Genomic DNA, 22,499 nt, shown 5'->3' with positions numbered 1-22,499 from the left:
TTGTCGTGCAAAAAACAGCAAGCAAGTAGACGGCCTCCTGTCAGCAACAATGGAGTTCGCTCGCCAAGGCCGTCACGTGTATGGGGTATGCCCATGCAAGCGTCAGCTTGCACGAAGGCGATCTACGTCGGGTCGCTCGTCGCTGTCGCGTACATTTTCACTCATATGGGATTTGGCCTTAAATCTAACGCGAACAGTCGCGTGGCGCCGCCACTAGCTCAGGTGGCGCCACTTCTCTGTTTGTCGGAGTGCAACAGAGGCAGTGCTTTACCTGCTCCCCTTTTGTTTAAAGGGGCCCTGCAACACCTTTCTTAGTTATATTGGAATAGTCTCATTATTGACGTATGACTCTTCACGAGTCATATGCCGCAAAAATTTTTCCAATCCGTCAGGTCTAAGTGGTGTTACCAAATTACAGAGATCACGTTCCGCAGCTTTCTCCCTCAACTGAACGCCGCGAGCGCGCGGAAAGCCGCGCGGGGCGTGAAGGGAGGGAGGGCGGAGGGTGCGAGGAGGTACGGCGGCATTTTTTTCTTCATTTTTTTCTCTCTGGCGTCTCGGCGCAAACCACGTGGTCCGTGGCGCCACTTCCGGTCGGCTTGCGCGCTCGTCGTCGAGCGGAGGCCATCGCACCGTGTATTGCGCGTGCTTGAAAACTGCGAGTCGGTTTGGTATGTTGGGTGTGCACCTCGAACTGCCGTAGTGTTTTCATCGCTCTGCCAACCATGGACGCAAACCTGCGTGCGCGTTTGGAACGAATGACAGCTGAGATGGTTTCGACCCACACTCCGATACACGCCTTGTAGCACTGCTCGCGCTTGAATCGTATTCAGGCACGGCAAAGCTGTTGTGCACCCTTCTCCCAGTGGCGGTACTTCGATGCTGTTTGCTCTTCGAATGCGGGCGCACAGCGAGTGCGGGCTGACAACAAAGAACTAAAGACTAGAAGAAAGGATCGTGGGGCATCGGGCCGGCGCGGACCCATCCCCTGGCTGTCTGCAGCTACCGTGAAAATGCGAGTCTGCTTGGTTGCTTGTGTCGCGGTTTCTCGGGAACCTGAGACTACGGGGAGGATACGCCGAGGTACGGCTCGATGACATACTGAACAGACAGCGAACGGGACTCTCGCCATACAGCGAACACAGGTATCCTAAGCTAGCCGGCGCCAGCACTGTTATCGAAGAAATGCTGCACCGCTGGCCTCGGTCGTCGTGAGAACGTGCCGGACGATGCAGTTTCCAGCTGACGAGGCACACACTCGAACGGCTGCCACTCTCAACGGCAGAACCGCGATGGTCAAAAGCACAGAAATATTCCCGATTTCGGCACTGCGCATAGTGAAGAAAACGCAACCACGCAACTGCGAGCAGACGAGCTGTCGGTGAGACCGGAAGGTGCTAATATTAATGTTTGTTCGGTGTTTTAACGGCATAACAACAATATAAACAATACATATTATCTACTTATTGAACTCAAAATTAACAACTAAGGTAATAATGAGGGTGTTATCGTGATTATAACATCAGCCAATGGTGGAACTGCCGACAATCGCGTCATATATTGCGCACTAATACATCATTTGTCGAGAGAAGAGGAAGCGATTTTCAGCTGACTTTGAGAATTATTGTAAATTCGCTTCGCTATTATATTTGGCTCGCGTGTTCTCGGGAGCCTCGACTACCGATTGGCAGCGCTTTTTGACCCTGCTCAAAAAGTGTTGCAGGGCCCCTTTAAAGTAGCGAATGGAAAGGAAAAGCGGTAAAGGGCGGTCGCGAAAAGGCGCTGTATGCGTGCTGGAAACACAATCCCCGCTCATTCTCTATATTTCGGGCTTGAGTCGGGCTTTGCGCCGGGCCCGAGCCCGGCCCGATAAAACTCCAAGTAGCCCGAGCCCGGCCCGGACCCGAGGTGAAATACGTCGGCCCGCCCGAGCCCGGCCCGCGGGCCGGGTCGGGCTCGGGCTTATCGGGCTACCCGGAGCCCGTGCACACCTCTACTCCCAAATGCCTTATTCAATAGGAGGCTAGCGAAGCTATAGCTAAGAAGTTCCAAGGTGGTGAACGAGAAGCCGTCAAGGGTGAGAATGAAGGCTGTGAAGCTTTTAAACGGCTGAACCTCGAGTCGTTAGAGAAGGCCGTCAGGAAGAGCAAGGGCGATGTGCTTTCTGCCTTCTTTACGGTGAAAACCCACAAGCCGGAGTATCCCATGCGAACCATTGTCACAGAAACAGGTTCTGGCAGAAATTAGCCGGAAGGTTCCTGCAAACGTTCCCTGAAGTCGCTCACCATTGATGATCCTTTTGGCATTGACAGTTCCAGGGAGGTGATTGATGTCTTGAAGTCGGCAAATATGACAGCAAACTCGGCGTTCTCGGTGGACACAGAGGAGCTTTATTACTCCGTTCCCCATCAAGAACTGTTTGTGGCGGTTCAGGAACTTATCGAATGTAATGGGGAGACGGCCTTTCAAAGTGGTTGCGGCCTGTCGACGGGCAACTTCATGGAACTTTTAATGTTTTATCTTCGGACTACTTTTGTGAATTTCGAAGGCAAGTTATTCTTGCAGAAAAATGGTGTGTGCATTGGTTCCTGCGTGGCGCCTATTCTATGTAACATATACCTTGCAAAATTCGACGACTCTGTGTGTACAATTTTAAATGATGGACGAGTCTCCCATATATTCAGATACGTAGATGACTTTCTTATTCTTTAAATATTGGACCAAGTGACTGCCTCACTAGTGCCATCAGTGACATCTTGCAGGTGTTTAAGTCCTGCTCCCACTAATCTATGTTTCACTCATGAAGAACCACTTGATAATTCTATTAGGTTTTTAGATTTGTCACTAATTTTTGTCCCATCATCATATCTGCTGGATGTACAGTCCTAGGACTAAAAAGATGCTCCTTCCGTTTGAGTCTTCCATTCGAAGCTCGTAAAGCGAGCAATTGCCAACCTTTGCATCTCCAATGCATTGGAAAAAAGTTGTACGCATCAAATGCAAACCGGTTTTCATCAGCAGGTTGAGAGGCTGGTGAATGCAGGCTACTCTCAGGTTATGATTGAGGCGGGTAGCGGAATCTCTGCACATGAAAAAGAAACAGCCTTCTAGACAGCGTAAGGCATGTGAAGAGAAGAAGCAAGTAGTGGTTATGCCATACTTACATGGCGTATCGCACAATCTTAAGAAGGTGGCAGGGAGAAACGGCGTCAAGCTTGTGTTTTCTGCGCCCTGCATTTTGTCCCGCATATGTAAGCGAGTTGCGCGGCATGGGATTAGTAAGTCCAGTTGTAATACGGCGCATGTCAACAGATTCAGCAGGTGTGATACTAGCATTGTCTACAGTATTCCCCTGACCTGTGGCAAAGAATATATTGGGCAATCGGGTAGGTGTGTGAATGACAGAATGCGCGAGCACGCAAATTTACTTCCTACGGGCACGGGTGGAAATCTACCGATTCACTGCAAAGTGTGCGGTTGCGCCCCTCTATTCAGCAACGTTTCGGTGACTGGGAGAGCTAAAACACAGAAAGAACGTGAAATTATTGAAGCGTTTCAGATTCACAAACTTGGTCCTGATAAGTGTGTGAGTGCGCCATCTGTGTTTTGAATGACAAGGAGGTCCGATTTCTCGACAGTGATAGATGATAGGTTGCCTGTTTTTGATTCACGGTTGTTGCTGCGCGTGCTCATTTCGGTTTGTTGTTCGCGTCTTCATCGAAATAAAGTCAGTTGTTAGTCCAGCATCCTACCTGTTCCTGTCTCTTTTTTCCTGGCTCAGTTTCTTCTCTTTTCTTTAGTGCTGCTGGCATTTCCTTACGAAGAACTATGTACCAACTTGCCCAACAAGCCACCCTAATAAAAAACACTTGCGTCCGTGAATCAAAAGGAACCGTCCATCGTTCGTAAACCTTCACAGTCTAATACCCATGTTCAGTGAAAACCGGTATGACTTGGACATTTATTTAAAGCAACTTGAGCTTGTCGCTATTGGTCAGGAATGGAGTAAAGAGAAATGGACCACTGTCTTGAGTTTGTGCCTGGAAGGTGACGCGTTAAAGGTGTTTGGCCGTTTGTCGCCTGAGGACTCGCTAAACTATGAGTCTGCGAAAAAGGCTTTGCTCCAGCGTTTTCGTTGCGCTGCTGAGGGCTATCGAGAGAAATTCCATCGCAGTAAGCCCCACGACAATAAGACAGCTAAGCAGAGTGACATAATGCAGCGCTAAAAAAAACACCACAAGGTAAGGAACACAAACCGACGGGACAGGCGCTACTCACAACTTTCATGAAGACTACAAGATTGTGGCACATCTATAAGCAACCCAATGCGCAAACGCAACATCACAAACCATAGTGGGCGTATCATATCAAAGATTTGAAAAAAATTATGTTCCGCATTGTACAGAAAGACCGACGTCTGACTGGCACAATAATCATTCTTTTCTTTGATATAGAAAGCCTCGAGAAGTTCACGCGCTGTTTAATCATGGCTTCTACCCAGAATCCTCACGTCACTAAATCTCGGCACATAAGAGCAGGTCTTACAATGCGCGGAAAGGTGCGCAGTAATATCCTTCTTTAGATTGTTTGCATGTTCCCTCATCCGGTCATTGACACATCTGCCCGTTTGTCCCACATAGGAACGTCGCAGGTGCCCAGCAAAGACCGAAAGGCATGACCTTGAACTCAGAGGCCGTCGGGTGTTATAAAACCGGTCTTTTCTCGGTCTCTTTCGTCTACTTCGATCTGCCAATAGCCGGTCTTGAGGTCCATCGACGAAAAGTACATCGCGTTGTGAAGTCCATCCAGGGTGTCGTCTACCCGTGGGAGAGTGTACACGTCCTTCTTCGTAACTTTGTTCAGGCGACGATAATCGACGCAGAAACGTAGAGTCCCGTCCTTCTTCTTCACTAGCACCACGGGTGACGCCCACGGACTCTTGGACGACTGGATGAAGTTGTCGCGTAGCATCTCGTCGACTTGTTGCTTTATCGCGTCGCGCTCTCGAGTCGAAGCTCTGTAGGGTCTCTGACGGAGTGGTCGAGAATTTTCTTCTATTATAATGCGGTGCTTAGCAAGGGGCGTTTGTAGGACCCGCGATGACGACGAGAAACAGTCCCCGTATTGCAGGAGCAGGGTTTTGAGCTGGTCTTGCTTGACCTTCGGAAGGCTTGGGTTGACGTCAAAATCCGGTTCGGGACCTCTATTCGTCGAAGCAGGTTCGGCAGCATCGAAGAGGGCGAAAGCATCGCTGGTGGCTACACATTGGTCGATGTAGGCAATCGTCGTACCAATGTTGAGGTGCCTATTTGTCAGCACTACCTTTGCTTTACCGTAACGCAGCTCGGCTATACCTCGTGCGACGAAAATGTGAAGGTTCAGGAGTAGGTGATGATCCCCCTCGATGACGCCTTCATGGTTCGCAGGTTTTTCGGTGCCGACGGAAATAATGACGCTGGAGCGCGGCCTAACGGTCACCTGCTCTTCCATCAAATTCAATGCATTGTTCCCTGGCGTCGCGTGGGGCGGGAGCGCTTTGTCTGAGGTTAGTGTTATCGACTCAGACCTCCGGTCGATGACGGTGCCGTAGTCACTTAGGAAGTCCATGCCAAGTATCACATCCCTGGAACAGTTTTGTAAGATTACAATGCTCGCAGGATAAGTCCGGTTATTGATGGTGACTCCCGCCGCGCAGACACCAATCGGCGTTATCAGGTGGCCTCCAGCGGTACGGATCTCGGGGCGTTCCCAAGCAGTCCTAACTTTCTTCAACTTTGCTGCGAACGGCCCACTGATGACGGAATAGTCGGCTCCAGTATCGACAAGAGCGGTGACGTTGTGGCCGTCGATCAGAACGTCGAGGTCGCTAGTCCGCCGTCCGGCGTTGCGGTTACGCCGCGTCGTCGGGTCACGACTACGTCGGTTTGCACCGCTGCTTCCGCGTTGCGTCGTCAGGTGTGCTTTCGGTCGCAAAGTTTCGTCTTCAGGACGTCGTTCGGCGTGCGGCGGGGGCTCGGAACTTCGTCCCGGAGTCGTCGTCGACGGCGGAGGATCTTCAGCATTTCGTAGTTCAGCAACCGCACCTCCATCGGTTGCTTCCCTTAGTTTTCAGGATACGGGCTAGGCGACCGGCCCCGGTTTGGGCCAGTGTAATGCCGGCGGTGCGGTGACATGTAGTGGCCGGGCGACGGCGAGCGGGAAGGTCGTCGTTCTAGCCACTATGTTCCGGTGAGGTAGTCGTCGATGTCGCCAGGCCGTTCGCCTGGCTGCGCGCGCGGCGCGTTGACGGCAATAAAGTCACTGCAACGGGAAAAGTACCGCGACCGTCCTGTTCGCCGCCATATTTGCTCTAGCGCGGCCGCAGCTGCGGCGGCGCGGTGTTGATTTCACGCGGAATGACGCATCTTTTTACGCATTGCGTGCGCTTTTACAGCCCCGAATGAAGCATACTGTTGTCCTCTAACTGATTAGGAAAGAAACAGCGTCAGTTTTCCCTTGCCCACACGCGCACGCACGCGCACCAACGGGATAAATAAATGCGAATTGTGCGGCATTTACGCGCTCGGCTGTCGGTATTTATAAAATGCGAAGCATTTCTTAGTGAACTTCTGCGGCTTTGCACGTATCTATCTATCTATCTATCTATCTATCTATCTATCTATCTATCTATCTATCTATCTATCTATCTATCTATCTATCTATCTATCTATCTATCTATCTATCTAGCCGCCCACGACTTTGCGCTCTCCTGGCCATTTTGCTAATGAGATGTACACCAAATTTGGTATGACATAGCATGACTGTATGACGAATGTAAATTGCAGGTGATGAAATGAAAATAATGATATTGCCACGCCCGCTTCTTTTATTTTGATGTATTCGGGTTTGACCAGCAAGGGCGGTTATCAACGCTCGACGCTGACCGCGCCGCAGTGTTCGAGAAGCTTCGCGAGTGTAGTAGATCGTTTTGTTAAGATTGCACGCAGGACGCGAATAGTCTAGATTATTTCAGCGCTTACGCGACAACCAGTGATAAGACTGGAAAGTTCGATGCGTGATGTATAAATGACGGTGCATCCCAGCCATGAGCCAGTTGATCGACGGTCGACGCTCTGTTCGCCACTATCAGTGTATTGCTGTAGTTTGACTTTCAGTTGCCCGGCCACAAGTTCGGCCAAATAAACAGTGTCATCTCGGACGTGCTGACTGCTGTCTTCATCGACGTCACGACCACGTGACATCTGGTGGAGGTGCTGCTTCAGACCCCAACATCAACCGCAGCGACGATCACCGGCCCCGTGCAGCCTGCGCCGATCCTTCTTCGGCAGCCCAAGAAGCCTCCAACCTTCCGCGGATCGTCGTTCGAAGACCCAGAAACCTGGCTTGAAACATACGACCGCGTCGCCGCCTTTAACAACTAGAGCAATGAAGACAAGCTGCGTCACGTCTACTTCTACCTCGAAGACGCGGCAAGAACCTGGTTTGAAAATCGGGAGTCCTCACTGCACACCTGGGATCTTTTCCGCAGCGCATTCCTGCACACGTTCACAAACGTCGCCCGCAGGGAAAGGGTCGCTTCTTTGCTGGAGACCCGGGCGCAGCTGCCAAACGAAAACGTCACATTCTTCACGGAAGGGATGGAAGGGAGGGAACCCCAAATATTATTATTACTATTGAAAGGATACTGGACATGCGTACGAAACAGTACAACCGCTCGCCGCTGTCTGCAACCTAAGTGCCTCACTAGCCACCGACGACTTGCGCGAAACCATCCAGGCGATCGTGCGGGAGGAGTTGCGCAAGGTGTTACACTCGCCGCAGCCTCCAGTGGATTCGATCGCAGACATTGTCCGCGAGGAAATCCAAGAGGCACTGGCTGTTCCTCAGCCGGCACCGCCGCAGCTTCAAGCAGACAGTTATGCTGCTGCAGGCCGACGCAACGCCCCCCCCCCCCTCTTTGCCCGTGTCAAGACGCCGCGCCGCCCCAGCAGTTCCGCCGCCAGGCACCACCACCGCCGCCACCACCGACGTCATACCGCCCGCCAACCGGCCAGCGATACACACCGAGGAAGACCGACGTTTGGCGCGCCCCCGACCATCGTCCACTCTGCTACCACTGCGGAGAAGCCGGCCACACCCCCGCCGCTGCAAGTATCGACAGATGGGGCAGCGCGGGTTCGCCATCGACGCGCCGCGTCCACAGCAGGGTGAACGACCACGTGACATCGCCGACTATCTGGCAGGAGGGCAGTGCACTCCCCGAGGGCCTTCCCGATCGCCATCGCCAGGCCGCTATGCTTCTCCCCAAAGCCAACGATACACTGGACCAACCCGGGCAACAACCGATGGAGGTGCGGTTGCTGCACGACGAAATACCGAAGATCCTCCGCCGCCGACGACGACACCACGACGAAACCTTCAGGACACGACGAGAACCAGACAGAGCCCTGACAACGAAACATCGCGGACCGAAGTAGACCTGACGACGCAACGCGGAAGCAGCGGAACAAACCCACGCAGCCGTGACCCGACGCCACGACCTAACTGCAACGCAAGACGACGAACTAGCGACTTAGACTTTCTTATCGACGGCCACAGCGTCAGAGCCCTCGTCGACACCGGAGCCGACTATTCTGTCATCAGTGGACCGTTCGCCATGAGGCTGAAGAAAGTTAGGATAGCCTGGGAAGACCACGAAATCCGGACAGCTGGAGGTCACCTCGTAACGCCGGAGGGAACTGCACAGCGAGACTCACCACCAAGAACCGGATTTATCCCGCGAGCTTCATGGTGCTGCAGCGTTGCTCGATAGATGTCATCCTTGGTATGGACTCCTTAGGCCTTCATCGTGCAGTCATCGACCTAAGGTCCAAGTCGATAACACTGTCCACGGAAAAGGCACTACCGCCGCACACACCGCCAAGAAAGCACGCCTTTAATGTGTTGGAAGACCAGGTCACCATTCCGCCTCGCTACAGCGTAATTATTTTTGTCGGCACTCAGAAATCAGCAGACCTGGAAGGCATCGTTGAAGGCGACCAGCACCACTTGATTAACCACAAAATTTCAGCAACGAATTTCAGCAACGAATACAAGCACGTGAGCAAAGGCACGACGGTCGCCTACATCGAAGAAATCGTAGAAGCCAGCAATGCTTTCGGCCTCACCGATTCTCCCTAGCCTACTCCGACGAATAAAGCTCCGCAACCAGCTTTCGACGTCAATCCGAGGCTTCCGAAGCACAAACAAGAACAGCTCAAAACCCTGCTCGTGCAATACAAGGACTGCTTTTCGTCGTCATCAAGAATTCGGCAGACCCCCGTGGCGAAACAACGCATCATAACGGAGGAAAGTGCCAGACCACTCCGTCAGAGCCCGTATAGAGTTTTGACGAGAGAACGCGAGGCCCTGAAGAAACAGGCCGACGAAATGCTGCGCGACGACATCATCGAGCCGTGGGCATCCCCCGTGGTGCTAGTGAAGAAGGAGGATGGGACTCTACGTTTCTGCGTCGATTATCGTCGCCTGAACAAAGTCACGAAGAAGGACGTGTATCCCCTTCCCCGGAATGACGACACCCTGGATCGATTACACAACGCAAAGTACTTTTCGTCGATAGACCTCAAGACCGGTTACTGGCAAATAGAAGTCGACGAGAGGGGCCGAGAAAAGACTGCCTTTATAACACCAGACGGCCTGTTCAAGTTCAAGGTCATGCCCTTTGGTCTTTGCTCGGCACCTGCGACTTTTCAACGGGTTATGGATACAGTACTGGCCGGCTTGAAGTGGCAGATGTGCCTCGTGTACTTGGACGACGTCGTTATGTTTTCCTCAAACTTCGACGAACACCTTCGGCGCCTTGAAGCTGTACTTCAAGCAATCAAGACCTCCGGACTCACCTTGAAGCCTGAAAAGTGCCGCTTCGCGTACTAGGAGCTCTTGTTCTCGGGTCACGTGATCAGCAAGGATGGTGTTCGCCCGGACCCGCGGGAAACAGCTGCCATCGCTGCCTTCCCGCCGCCCACCGACAAGAAGGCCGTACGCAGTTTTCTCGGCTTGTGCGCCTATTACAGACGCTTCGTCAAGGAATTTTCACGGATCGCCGAGCCACTAACGCAACTCACGAAGGCCGACGTGGAATTCAGGTGGGAAACGTCGCAAGTTCAAGCATTTCATTACTGAAACGACACCTCCAGACGTCTCCGATACTCGCGCATTTCGACGAATACGCCGATACGGAGATTCACACCGATGCAAGCAGCGTAGGACTCGGCGCCGTCCTTGTGCAGCGGATGCACGGACTGGAAAGGGCTATCAGTTATGCTAGCCGGTCGCTGTCTAAGGCAGAGGCCAACTATTCCATAACAGAAAAGGAGTGCATCGCCATCATATGGGCTACATGGAATTTTCGCCCCTACCTCTACGGCCGGCCATTCAAAGTTGTGAGCGACCACCACGCCTTGTGTTCGCTAGCTAACTTGAAGGACCCTTCAGGTCGTCTCGCACGGTGGAGCTTACGACTTAAAGAATTCGACATAACCGTCGTTTACAAGTCCGGAAGAAAACACTCCGACGCTGACTGCCTGTCGCGCGCCCCCGTCGAGCCACCGCCGCAGGACGACCAGGAGGATATCGATGCTACATTTTTATCATCCGTAGACTTCTTTCACCCAAACCAACATAGCTTTCGTAAAGATCACTCATGCGAGACCCAACTAACATTGTTCCTGCACGACATTCACCTTCATGTGGACCGTAACATCCCAACTGACACACTGTTCTTAGATTTTGAAAAAGCCTTCGATAAGGTACCCCACTCCCGTCTCCTTCTAAAAACCTCGCGTCTAAACCTTCATCGGCATGTTTTCAACTGGATTGAAGCATTCCTAACAAACCGTAAACAATTCGTGCATGTTAATGATCACTCTTCCGACCTCTCTCATGTCTTGTCCGGCGTGCCCCAGGGTACCGTCCAAGGGCCTCTTATATTCCTAATATACATTAACGATATTCCGCCTTCCGTTGAATTTAACATCCGTCTTTTTGGTGATGATTGTGTCCTCTACCGCCCTATAAATAACCCCACCGATGTCTCCCCTCTACAACATGACCTCTCACGTATTCAGCAGTGGTGCACCACCTGGTTGTTGTCCCTTAATGCGAAAAAACATTACTCATTTCTTTCCATCGTCGCCGAAACCACACGTCGGCTACTTACACAAACAACAACTGTCATATAGCTGCTACTGACTCGATTAAATACCTGGGTGTCCATCTTTCGATTGACCTATCTTGGGGCGGCCATATAAATCACATAATTCACTCCGCTATCCGCGCTATAGGGTACATACGCCGTAACGTTTCCATGGCACCACCTTCCGTTAAACTACTCGCCTATAAAACCACTGTCAGACCAAAACTTGAGTATGCGTCTGCTGTCTTTGACCCCCACCAAACTAATCATATCGAAATACTTGAGTCAGTACAGAACCGAGCAACCAGATTCCTTGTTTCAGATTATTCCCGCTACTCGAGCGTCTCCGCCCTCAAATCCCAGTTAAATCTTTCTACCCTCGTTCTTCGTCGTCGAATTGCTCGTCTCTGCCTTTTTCACAGATTCTTTTATTCATCCTCGCGTGACAACCACCTCATCCAGCCGGTCCATCGAGGTCATCGCACAAGTCATCAAAATGCTGTGATTCCGCCACGTGCCCACAACAACTCATTTCAGCAGTCCTTCTTTTTGCGCACCGCCCGAGACTGGAATGACCTTCCGAACGAAGCAGCAGTCATACGCGATTTTGCGCGCTTCAAAAATTCCATCCAGTAAGCAGACTCAACCACATCCTACCATACACCTTCATCGATACCGCCATTTTATGACGCCCACCCCTCACGTAAAGTCCCATACGGGAGCTTTGAGGATATAATAAATAAATAAATAAATAAATAAATAAATAAATAAATAAATAAATAAATAAATAAATAAATGTTATTCATATACTTAGTCGTTCTAAAAATTCAATGAGGAGGTCGCGCTGCAACCTGAGCCCCTCCCCCTCCCCCCCGAACAAAATTCCTGGCTACGCCACTGCTCTGCTGCTACTAGTTTCGGCGTCCGCGCAGTAAAGGCGTGCAACGTTGGGCACGGCAGCGGTGACGTATGAAAGTCTGATTTCAGGCAGCTGAATTGAAGTGCGCTAACGCGATGCGGACCACTAAAACATGATGTTATTTGAAAATAAGCACTTCCTTGGCATGAAAGTAGCACTACGAGGTTTCTGGACCACTATTTCAACAATCAACGTCAACCTAATATTTGCCTTTAGTGTCCCTTTAAAAAAACCGGTTCAACGCAAGATAGGGCGCCACCGTTTCAACAAAACAAGCGCGCGATTGCTCCTTCCGCCGGCGCTCAATCATCGCGCGCCGTGTGGCGAGAGACAGAAATTATATTGAGGCTTCAAGAAAAACATAAAATAAACGCCTCAGCCTGCTGTGGCGAGAGACAGCGAACGGCGCTCGTTGGCTCCGGAAACGCTTTTTCTGCGAAGCACGCTGAACTGTAAGCTCGCAAGGAGCGAGAACGCGCGCTCGCCTGCGAAAGACAACGCAGATGCAGGGCCGATGAAGCTGAAGCACCGGAGCACACTGCATGCTTCGCCCCTCCCCAGGTTTCACGTTAATGGAGTTGAATCAATTGTTAAGCTTCGTTGCTTCAAAAGTTTTTTTTCTTTCATCTCCCTCTTCATTCTGCCTTTTTGTCCTTGTTGATTTCTTTTTTCCTTCTCTCTCTGTGTACTTTTTTGTTTTTCTCTCTCTTTCCTTCTTTCTCTTCCTTTATATCTGTCTCTTTCTGTCTTCTTTCTTTTTATTTCTCTCTTTCGCTCTGTGCTATGCCATACTCTCTCCCCTTCTCTCCTCCTCATCCCTTTTCCGCCACCTTGCTATACTATACTACGAAAGTCTATGCTATGCTCTACTAACTAGCGTGCTTGAATAGCCGAGTGGCTAGGACGCACGCCTTCGGATCGGGGGTACGTGGGTTCCCGCCGTGTCATGAGAAATTTTTTTCGCCATGATTTTTCTCTTTCCTTGCATCTTTCTTTCTGTCTCTGATTCTCTATCTCTCTGTACTCGTTCTCTCCTTTAATCCTGATGGGTGGTTACCGGCCACGCCGGCGAAATCGGCGCATGTGTTTTGAGAGCGAAGCAGAAGATGAAAAGAACGAAGCGAGCGCGTACCGATTCATGATGATGATAACCACTGGCCGCACTACCCGGCGCAACGAACAGCTTAACCCCTTAAGCGCTTATGACGACCTGAGCTCGTCATGAGCAAACGTCACTTTTTTGCTTCCTGTGCTCGTCATGGCTCTTCAGCAATGTTTTACGAGGCTTTTGACGAGCCCAGCTCATCAAAAAGGGTTTTCCTATTTAAACCATAGATGGCAGCACGAAATTCCTTGACTGGTGCTTTTATTGAATTATTCTGCACACTGGATGGATGAATGGACGCCATGAGCGCCCCTTTATAACTGGGCGGCGACAAGCGTGCCATCAGGCTCGACAAATAAAAAACACTTTTTTCCTTTTTTTAAATTTTGGCCTAATGCCTCTACAACAAATAAATCTAACTTACTACAGGAAAAAACGTAACTTCTCAGCCCAGTTATCTGCCCTTTACGGCAGAATGTCCCTATTTCTCACAATGTTTATATTTTTGTCCTTTCTCTAATTTACTACCCCCAATACTTTAATTGTCTTTTACTAATTTCAATCGCGGGTGTGTTCAGGTTTCCATTGTTGTCCCTAAAACGAAAGGCTTCATGTAGGGTCGTGCCCAAACGTACATCTAGGTGAATATCTCCACGTTCAATCAGAACATGCTCCACCGTTTCCTTATCTCACCCACAGCATGTGCATTGTTCTTCTGCTTTACTGAATCTCACTTTACATCTACGTGTTCTAAGGCAACCCGATCTCGCTCCATACAGTAAAGCACTTTCCCTTGAATTATCGCAAAATGCATCCCTCCTTATATCGTTTTTGCCCTTTCTGTAGATACTCAGAGCTAGTTTTTTCCCCATGCTGCCGTCCAGTAAATACTCTCCGCCTCTCTGACTTTTAGATAACGCTCTCTGTTGCTATATCGTTTACACTACGAGCCGTATATTTACTGTAAGCCTCGTAGTTCTTTTTCTCCACTGTGTGTCCTCGCTGTTCCTATACAAATAACGGAATACGTTCTCTGCCCATCTACTATCCTTCATACTCCTTAGCCTCTGTTCAAACCATATTTTGCTCTGAGCTTCCCTCGCCTCAAAACTTGCCCATCCCATATCGCCCTTTACATCCTCATTCGTCGTCTTCCTGTGAGCACCCAACGCTAGGCGTTCCACAGCCTTTGATTTATATCAATTGTTGATTGCACCTATGACATCATGAACACCACTGAGTTCCAAAAGTAAGCCCAGGAGTTATTACACCTTTCACAGACCTCGAAGTACCTTGTACATATTGTATCGGCACAACGCTTTGTGCTTCATTATTGCAGCATTGCTCTTTTCTTTTCCTGCCGACGCTTTTTCCTGAACCGCCGTGTATCTATAACTCTCATTTACCCATACTCCGAGGTACTTCTGTTCGCTTACCGTCGGTATTTCTTGGCCCTGTATTGACGCCGCCTGATCACAAGGATCAAAGAATACCATCAATCCACATTTAGTTATACTAAATGCTAGTCCAAGAGGTTCACCTTTCCTTCCGCATATATCCGCTAGCCGCTGTACATTATCTCGACTGTCCGCAAATTAGACAATATCGTCAGCATCAAAAAAACCTAAAAGCTTCTGCTCAATCATCATGCCGCCCTGTTTAAGTGAGATTAAAAAGCACTATGCTACCTGGTCGTCCATCACGACAACAAAAAATTTCACTCTTCGCTTGAACGGGAACAACGTCCGCGTCTCGATTGACCGGCTCAAGCCCGCATACAACGCTGCGAACGAACTGGGCAGCGCCACTCCATCCACAGGCATCTATCTATCCACAGCCGCCGACGTCGCAGCCCGCTCCGGTCACGACACGCTCTGGACGTCTGGTACGCCTCCCAGATTTCTACAGACGCTGAGGGCTCTGCACTCCGCTAGGGGGTGTGGCGACACACTGCGCACAAACAGGCGCAGCCTCCGCCTCGTCGCTATCTAACTCGGCGTGACACGGCTGCATGCTACACCACGCCTCCGATAAGGGACAGTGCACCGCAGCGTCACCGGAGGCTTACGTCACCGACGGTGCCTATAAAACAAAGCTGCCAAGCTCGGAGGTTATATTGTATTGCGATAGCAATATATGGACAGTCTCGGCTGATTTTTGCCGTCGCCGCCGCCGTCATGCACCGTATATGTGCTTGTATATATATATATATATATATATATATATATATATATATATATATATATATATATATATATATATATCAAGCCACAAAGAAAAATAATTCAGAAAAATTACAGCATATCCATGGGTGAATGATGAAGAGCTTGGCAAAGCTCCTGAAGCAATCATGTGTACACCGTGAAATGTTCAGTGGTTTCGCCCAGCAGTAATCAAAGCGATACGCCGCTTTGATTATTTTTCCTTTTTCCGTTTTTTTCTTCTCATTTTATTTTTCTATTCTTTGATTTATTTTTATTTTTTTATTTTTTTATTTTTTCCTATCTCTATGGGACAGCGCCATCTAGTATATCGGTCACCCAACTGCAGTTTGCATGCATCTCTAAGGGACAGCGCCATCTATATACTGTTCGGGAGATACTGCCGCGGTTACGCCTGACATGAGACAAGGTTAGACTAAGAGGAGCTACGGCCCTAAACTTTCCGACGTGCCGAATCGAACGGGCGACCTCCCGCTTTCAGCGCGCGGCGTTAGACGGTTAGGCCACGAAGAGCACCGTCTTTCAGCGTACTCCACCTGGCAGCTGACCTACTGGCAGAGGACATCCCATCAAAGCCTGTCGCCGTCCTCTGTGACAGCAAGGCAGCACTACAGATCCTGGCCAACCATCGAGACACCGGACTGACCGGATGTCCCTACCTGTCGGCCCAAGTACCGTGCCCCTTGCTCGCATCTGGTGCGTCCGTCTCCTTTCCACTAGCTTGCCCTCCCATGGGGCATAGCTCGGTAACGAGGAGGCCAGACGCGCCTTGCCAAGGCTAGTCATCCCCACCAGCCTGGCACCCCATCACCCGGGCCGTCGCGGCCAGGGACTACACGCAGGCCCGTCTCAAGAAGCTCCTGATCACTGTCCACCCAGACTCAAGGGTGGCCAGTGAACGAGAGAGCCAAAGCTGCTACCAGAGACGGGCCTCACCAGGAGAGATCGGTTGCCCTGCTGCGCCTGCGGACGGCTGTGTGTGGGCCGCCGCCCGCCGACGTGCGCAGGGTCTTTACGCATACCGGCCTGCAGCCGCTGCGGCGGCCTGAGGACCCTCGAGCACTCTCTGTGCCTTTCTGGTTTGGCACAGGAACGCTCGGGTCACTACGGCCTACCGGAGCAGGGCCTACCTACCTGCCCCCCACACTCGAACACCTGCTCTTCCCGTCGCGTCCCCCACTGCCAGCACTCCGGAGCCTGGTGGAGTTCCTGGACGAGACGGGCATAGCCGCCTACAGATGAGCCGGGAAATTGCCGCCCCTGCCCTTGCTGCCGTCTTGCCTGCTGCTCCGGCCATGGAGACCAAACGTGAACACAACGACATTCCTACACAACACCTAGGAGTCACTGTAATATGCTACCTTTAGGTAGCTGAGTAGCGCATAGGTCCGGCTAGCAAACCAAAGGCTAGGGGTGAAGTCGCACTTATCGGTTTTGTAGGCGGGACATGTCCTACTGTGTCGCCCGATTAACCTGTCTGGATCGTGTCCAAGACCGGCGATAAACAATTGGCTAGTCCGGTGGTTGGGGGGAGGGTCAGTTTTAATTCAAGGTTGCTGCAGCCGGCGGCGTCGAGAAATAAAAAAATTGGCCCAAGCGGGGGCACGCAGTTCTCCGCCAAATGCATGGTTGCTACGGCGTTGGAAGACAGATGCGCAACTCTGCTACCTAAAGGTAGCAGTATACATGTGAACTCGTGACCACCCACTATTCCTCTTGCATTCCCCCCCCCCAAAACGCTGCGCGGCCTCTCGATTGGGCGCAGAAAAAGCGTCACTTCCTCCACTTAACACAAAACAACACAACAGGGCTGCTAACGGCGAGCTATTTGTATACACCACTTACATCAGCATACTTTCTGAGTTACCCCGTAGATGGCGTGATGTCCACGCGTGGCGCGCATTAAAGATCGTCGCCCCGTTCCTGCGAACGCCGTTGCTCTTCGCCCTACAGGGCGTGGTCGACTTCGTGCGATTATCTCGAGGAAATAAGGGGCGGCTGGCGGGGTGGGGGCAGCAGAGGGTTGTATGTCTGTGCTTTCCCACGATGCTGCGCTGAAGTCACAGAGCGTACGAAGGTCGCTTCGACGCTGCAGCGGCCGCGTTTGCGAAAGAGGCACGCTATTAAACAGAAATAAGTAAGACTAGGACAGTTAGTTCGCGCTCATCCTGTGTGTACCTGTTCGTTCGTTTAGTGCGTCTGCTTTATGTTTGAGCAGTGCGCTTCCAGTTTGAGCTGGGCGCATGATAGTTCACGCTCGTATGTGTGCGTTCTTATCGTGCGTCTTTGGGCTCGAGCGACGCGCTGGCAATTTCGAGCTGCTTTCCGTTCTTCGGGTTACATTCCAATTTATTGCTATCGCATTCATTGCTTCGCCGGTGCGGCAAAACTGTGACTTTTCTTCCTTCGCTACCCGACTGAGCGCAGCGTCGGTATGCTCGCCCGCTGCTGCTACTACGTTAAACACAGTCGGTATGTTTTATGTTCCAGGATGCGTCCTTCCGTCGACACGGCATGCCACAGAAGACAGAGATAGATAGATAGTAGATAGATAGATAGATAGGAGATAGATAGATAGATCTGGATAGATAGATAGATAGATAGGAGAAGATAGATAGATAGATAGATAGATAGATAGATAGTAGATAGATAGATAGATAGATAGATAGGAGATAGATAGATAGATAGATAGATAGATAGATAGATAGATAGATAGATAGATAGAAGATAGATAGATAGTAGATAGATAGATAGTAGATAGATAGATAGATAGATAGATAGATAGATAGATAGATAGATAGCCTCTTTCGCGCACGGAAGTGCCTGGTGCTACCTTTTGCGACCACGGACATCAGAAAGGGCACTAGCGCGATTTTTTGTTTGCAGTCCTTTTCTACCCCATATCACGCTGTCAGGAGGGGAATGTATTGGCACCGCGGAAGCCATCGTTGACGTGCAAGTTATAGCTGTGCGCTACGGCACGTACAGTCACGCCCAGTATGAGTTGCAAACCCGCCGCCAGTGGATAATGTGGCGCCTACACTGCGCGGCGGCGCCATCATAGAAAACATGGTTGATCCCTCTGTTGTAGCAATTGTTATAACACGAAAGTAAACGTGTCCTTAAGAAGTAGTTGAATGTTTACTGCACATTGATATAAGAAAGCTTGCACAATGTTTTCGTGTTTGGCAGCTATGTCACCGTTTAACGTGGATGTACCCACGTTAACGCTTAGTGGCACATACGCCATCCGAAGACTAACGTCCATGCCGTGCATAATCTTTGTCGTAGCTGTAGTAGTTAACGGTGGGAGCGTCTCAAGAGCTTCAGTTGTGACGGCCAGAAGAGCGTCGCTGATTGGACGGAGAACTTGGCCGAGGTCGCCATCCCGCGGCATGTCAAAGGGTTAACAGAGCACTACGGCCGGCTAGAGGAAACGCCCATCCTAGCCCACATGATTTCTCTAGGGGCGAGCGTAAGTGGGGAAGGCGGGTCGCAGTCAGGATAGCCAGTCGGGCAGGCGAGCGTCGCAGAGTATTTTAGTATAATGAATGCTGTGAGTGCACCAAACGCCTCTGGCCAGGCCGAGGCTGGGCTAAGGTCGCCACTCGAGGTGTGTTAAGGTGTAGACAATTGCCCATCTCCTCTTGGAAATGCGCCGAATGGGACGGATGCGTAACAATGACGCGTTGCAGGAGCTAATCGCAGAGGCTAGGGTCATGATGAATTACTTGACTTTACCGCTCCAGATGGCGACAAACACCGCCGACCAAGGGCACTGCGAGAGAAAAGTGTGAGATATAAAAGGGCGCGTTTGTAAAGCCTTGATAGTGTGGTGGTGGCGCAGTGGATATTGCGCCCGGCATCCGTTGTCGGGACCAAGAGGTCATGGGTTCTACTCCGGTCGACGAAACTGGGTGTATAAGATTTTGGTTCGTTTTTTTTCTAATGATTGGAGCACTGTACTGTCAACCGTTATTTTATTTAAATGAGAAGCATCTCTTGCTCGGGGTATGTCCCGCGGCCTAGTAGTCCGCACTCAAAACTACGCATGCGCTACTCTCCTCCTTCCCTCTCTCCAACAGCTGCGCGTTACTCTCTCCATTTCTCTCGCAGCAGCTGCTTGCGCGTCTCCTGCGTTCTCGCTTCTGCTCTCGCGGCGCATGCGCTGCTCTCCTCCTCTAGTCTCCTCTTCTTCAAGCGAGTAGAGCGCTGCGCGCGTTGTCCAGCGTTGCTTCGGTTGACTCCTCTGAAATGCGGGCTCGACATGCCGAAATTCTCTCCTGCGCAACGCCGCGATGAGCGCCAGCGCATGCGCATTCCCTCCCCTCTCTCTCTCCTCTCCTACGCTGCCCCCCTCTTGCGCGCCTATAGACCGCGTTCCCCGCTCGCCCTGTGAGAATTAACGGCCAGGCTAGAGGGAAGACACGACGCGCGTAGGTTCCTCTTCGCGTACCGCGACGCGAGGTCGGAAGCATGCCCAACAAAAGCCAACGGAACACGATCAAGTGCTCCAGCTTCGCATCGCCTCATGGTCCCCTTTAGCGGGAGATGGTGTTATTTTTTTGTTTTCATTTCTTGTTTTTTGGGTTGCCATGCTGTCCGACGCATGTGGTATTTTGCGCAGTAGTACGAAATGGTTTTCTTGATAGTCTAAAGAATTTTCATGTCACGAATTTTCATGATGATTGAGATGTTGTGATTAGTGATGTATATATTCTTGCGTGCTAGGAAATAAAGTGGTTTGAAGAAGCGCGTGTGCTGCCTACGTCTATATCTTTGTATCCGTATTTCATGCGCTACTCAGTCGAAGGTATGCATCTTTTACCAACCTGCCCAACTCGCCACACTTATCAGAGACTTTTTAACACGAAAGTGTTTCATGCCGGGATCCACAAGACCTTCATGACCTATTTATGTGACGGGAATACGTCAGCGAATGAACACCATCAGAGGGCAAAGAAAAACTAAGAAAATGTTTCGTTGACAGGAGTCAACGGAAAGCTGTTGCGGACGCTGAACTAAATCTGTCCATTATCGCTAGTCAGGGCGCTAATGCTTGCAGGCAACTGCCAGACGTACTGGAATTCCATCATACTCCGGTGATGTTCTTCGCCTATACACATACGTCTGTAACTTTACCATACGCGCAGCATGAGGTTACTTCCTCTATTGCTCACACTCTCATTAAAGTTTTGCTCTCCAATCTGCACAGTACCCCTTAATCTTGGTTAACATCCTTGCCTTTCTTCGTTTCTCTCTCTGCTCGTTTGTTCTTAAGTGCTATATTCTTCCCCGACAGTCTATAAGTTACTCCTCCTCTCCTCAGATCCGCCGCACAATTCGCCGCATCAGAACTCCTACTCATCACCGGAGACTTTTATAGCACTCACGTAGACTGGGGCTATCGGCGGACCAACCACAGGGGCACAGTGCGAAACAATTTAGCGCTGATGCTCCGCCTGACAAGTAGGCAGGCTGATTTCAACCTGCCTGCGCGGATTGGTAACAGTATGACTGCCGATACTAACCGAAAGCTCACAATTGGCAGAAATATCACTGACCTGCAATGGGAAAGAACGCAACCGACCCGCACTGGGCAGCGACACCACCTAATCGCGTAGTAGCAGAGAATTATCAGACGATTTCGGCACAATTTTACCATAAGGCGCGTTCTTGGGACCAGCTCTGCAAATTCATGCAAGCGCATCCAGCACAGGCCCCTTTGACATTGACTCCAGGATTAATCTGTTGCAGAAACACATTCGTCAGTATACCCAAACGCTAGATACAACCCCAGAATACCGCTATCGACAGTAAGCTCGCCCATCTGCTCAAAGCTCATGATAACATCACGTAAAGATGGAAAACACAAGAGCACAACTGGAAACTAAAGCTCATGCTCGCGCAGCTTCAAGCACAACAGAACAGCACAGCGAAACCCTTTGCAAAGCTAACTGGGCTCAGATTTGTCTTGACCTCCGCGATATTTCTCCACATTCTGTGCGCCAAACGCTAGACCCCATGCAATCCTAAATCCAAACGCGTCTGAGCACTTCGCCGCCTCACTGATAACCATCGGCACGGCACGATGCTTCCATATGCGGTGAAACGCGCTATACTATCCTTGGTCTTTAGTAAACACGCCGAGCACACAGGTACACCCAATCCCAGCTTGATGCCCTCATTACAGAATCGAAATTTTGCGCAGCCTATTGAAATACGCAACGCAGCACCAGGTGAAAATCACATTACCAATGTTGCTATACAAAATCTTCGTGATGCTTCTATAACTGATCTAGTGAACTACTTTAACGAATGCTGGGAAGCGGGTATCATCCCTTCTTCCTTAGAAGCACGCAAAAAATCATTTCTCCTGAACCTCACAGACCCATCACCATTAACAATATTCGCCCCATCATTGACATCCTGTCTTAACGTCTCTAGCACATTATCCATGCTCAGCTAACGAGGAAAATGAAAGACAATCACCTTTCTCTCACAGCATAATAGGGTTTCGTGCGAATCTTTCTGCGCAGGGTACCCTGCTTCAAATTACACATGACGTGCTTGACGATACCATACCCACCTGACTAAATCTATCCTGGCGGTCGACCTCACTGAGGCACTTGACAGAATTCGAAACGCTGACATCTTGAGGCAACTGCCGGAACTGTCTGTAGGGTCCAAAATTATCATCCGTGCCTTCCCTCTAGGCGCCCTGCCTCCTCGCACATTGATAACCTAAACACGGGCCCTTGAACACGCGGCAGTCACAACACCTCTGGGCCCGCTCCTCTCCCTCTTTCTGTTTAATGTTGCTCTCATCCCCTTAGTCCACACCTAAAACATACCCCGTACGCGGCTGAAATTACCACATGGACTACTCATGGTGGGAAATGGAGAAACTCTTCCATGAGCAGCCGACACCATCTCAACTTAAGCGTCATCTATTGGGCTCGGATGCTAAACCCCGCTCTCCTAATGAGACCAAAATCAACCGTAAACTGGACCATCGAAAGCACTTTACAAAGAACAACTATCCCCCTCACCTCCACC

This window comes from Rhipicephalus sanguineus, chromosome 10, assembly GCF_013339695.2.
Source record: "Rhipicephalus sanguineus isolate Rsan-2018 chromosome 10, BIME_Rsan_1.4, whole genome shotgun sequence".
NCBI lineage: Eukaryota > Metazoa > Arthropoda > Arachnida > Ixodida > Ixodidae > Rhipicephalus > Rhipicephalus sanguineus.
This window is presented reverse-complemented; position numbering follows the sequence as displayed.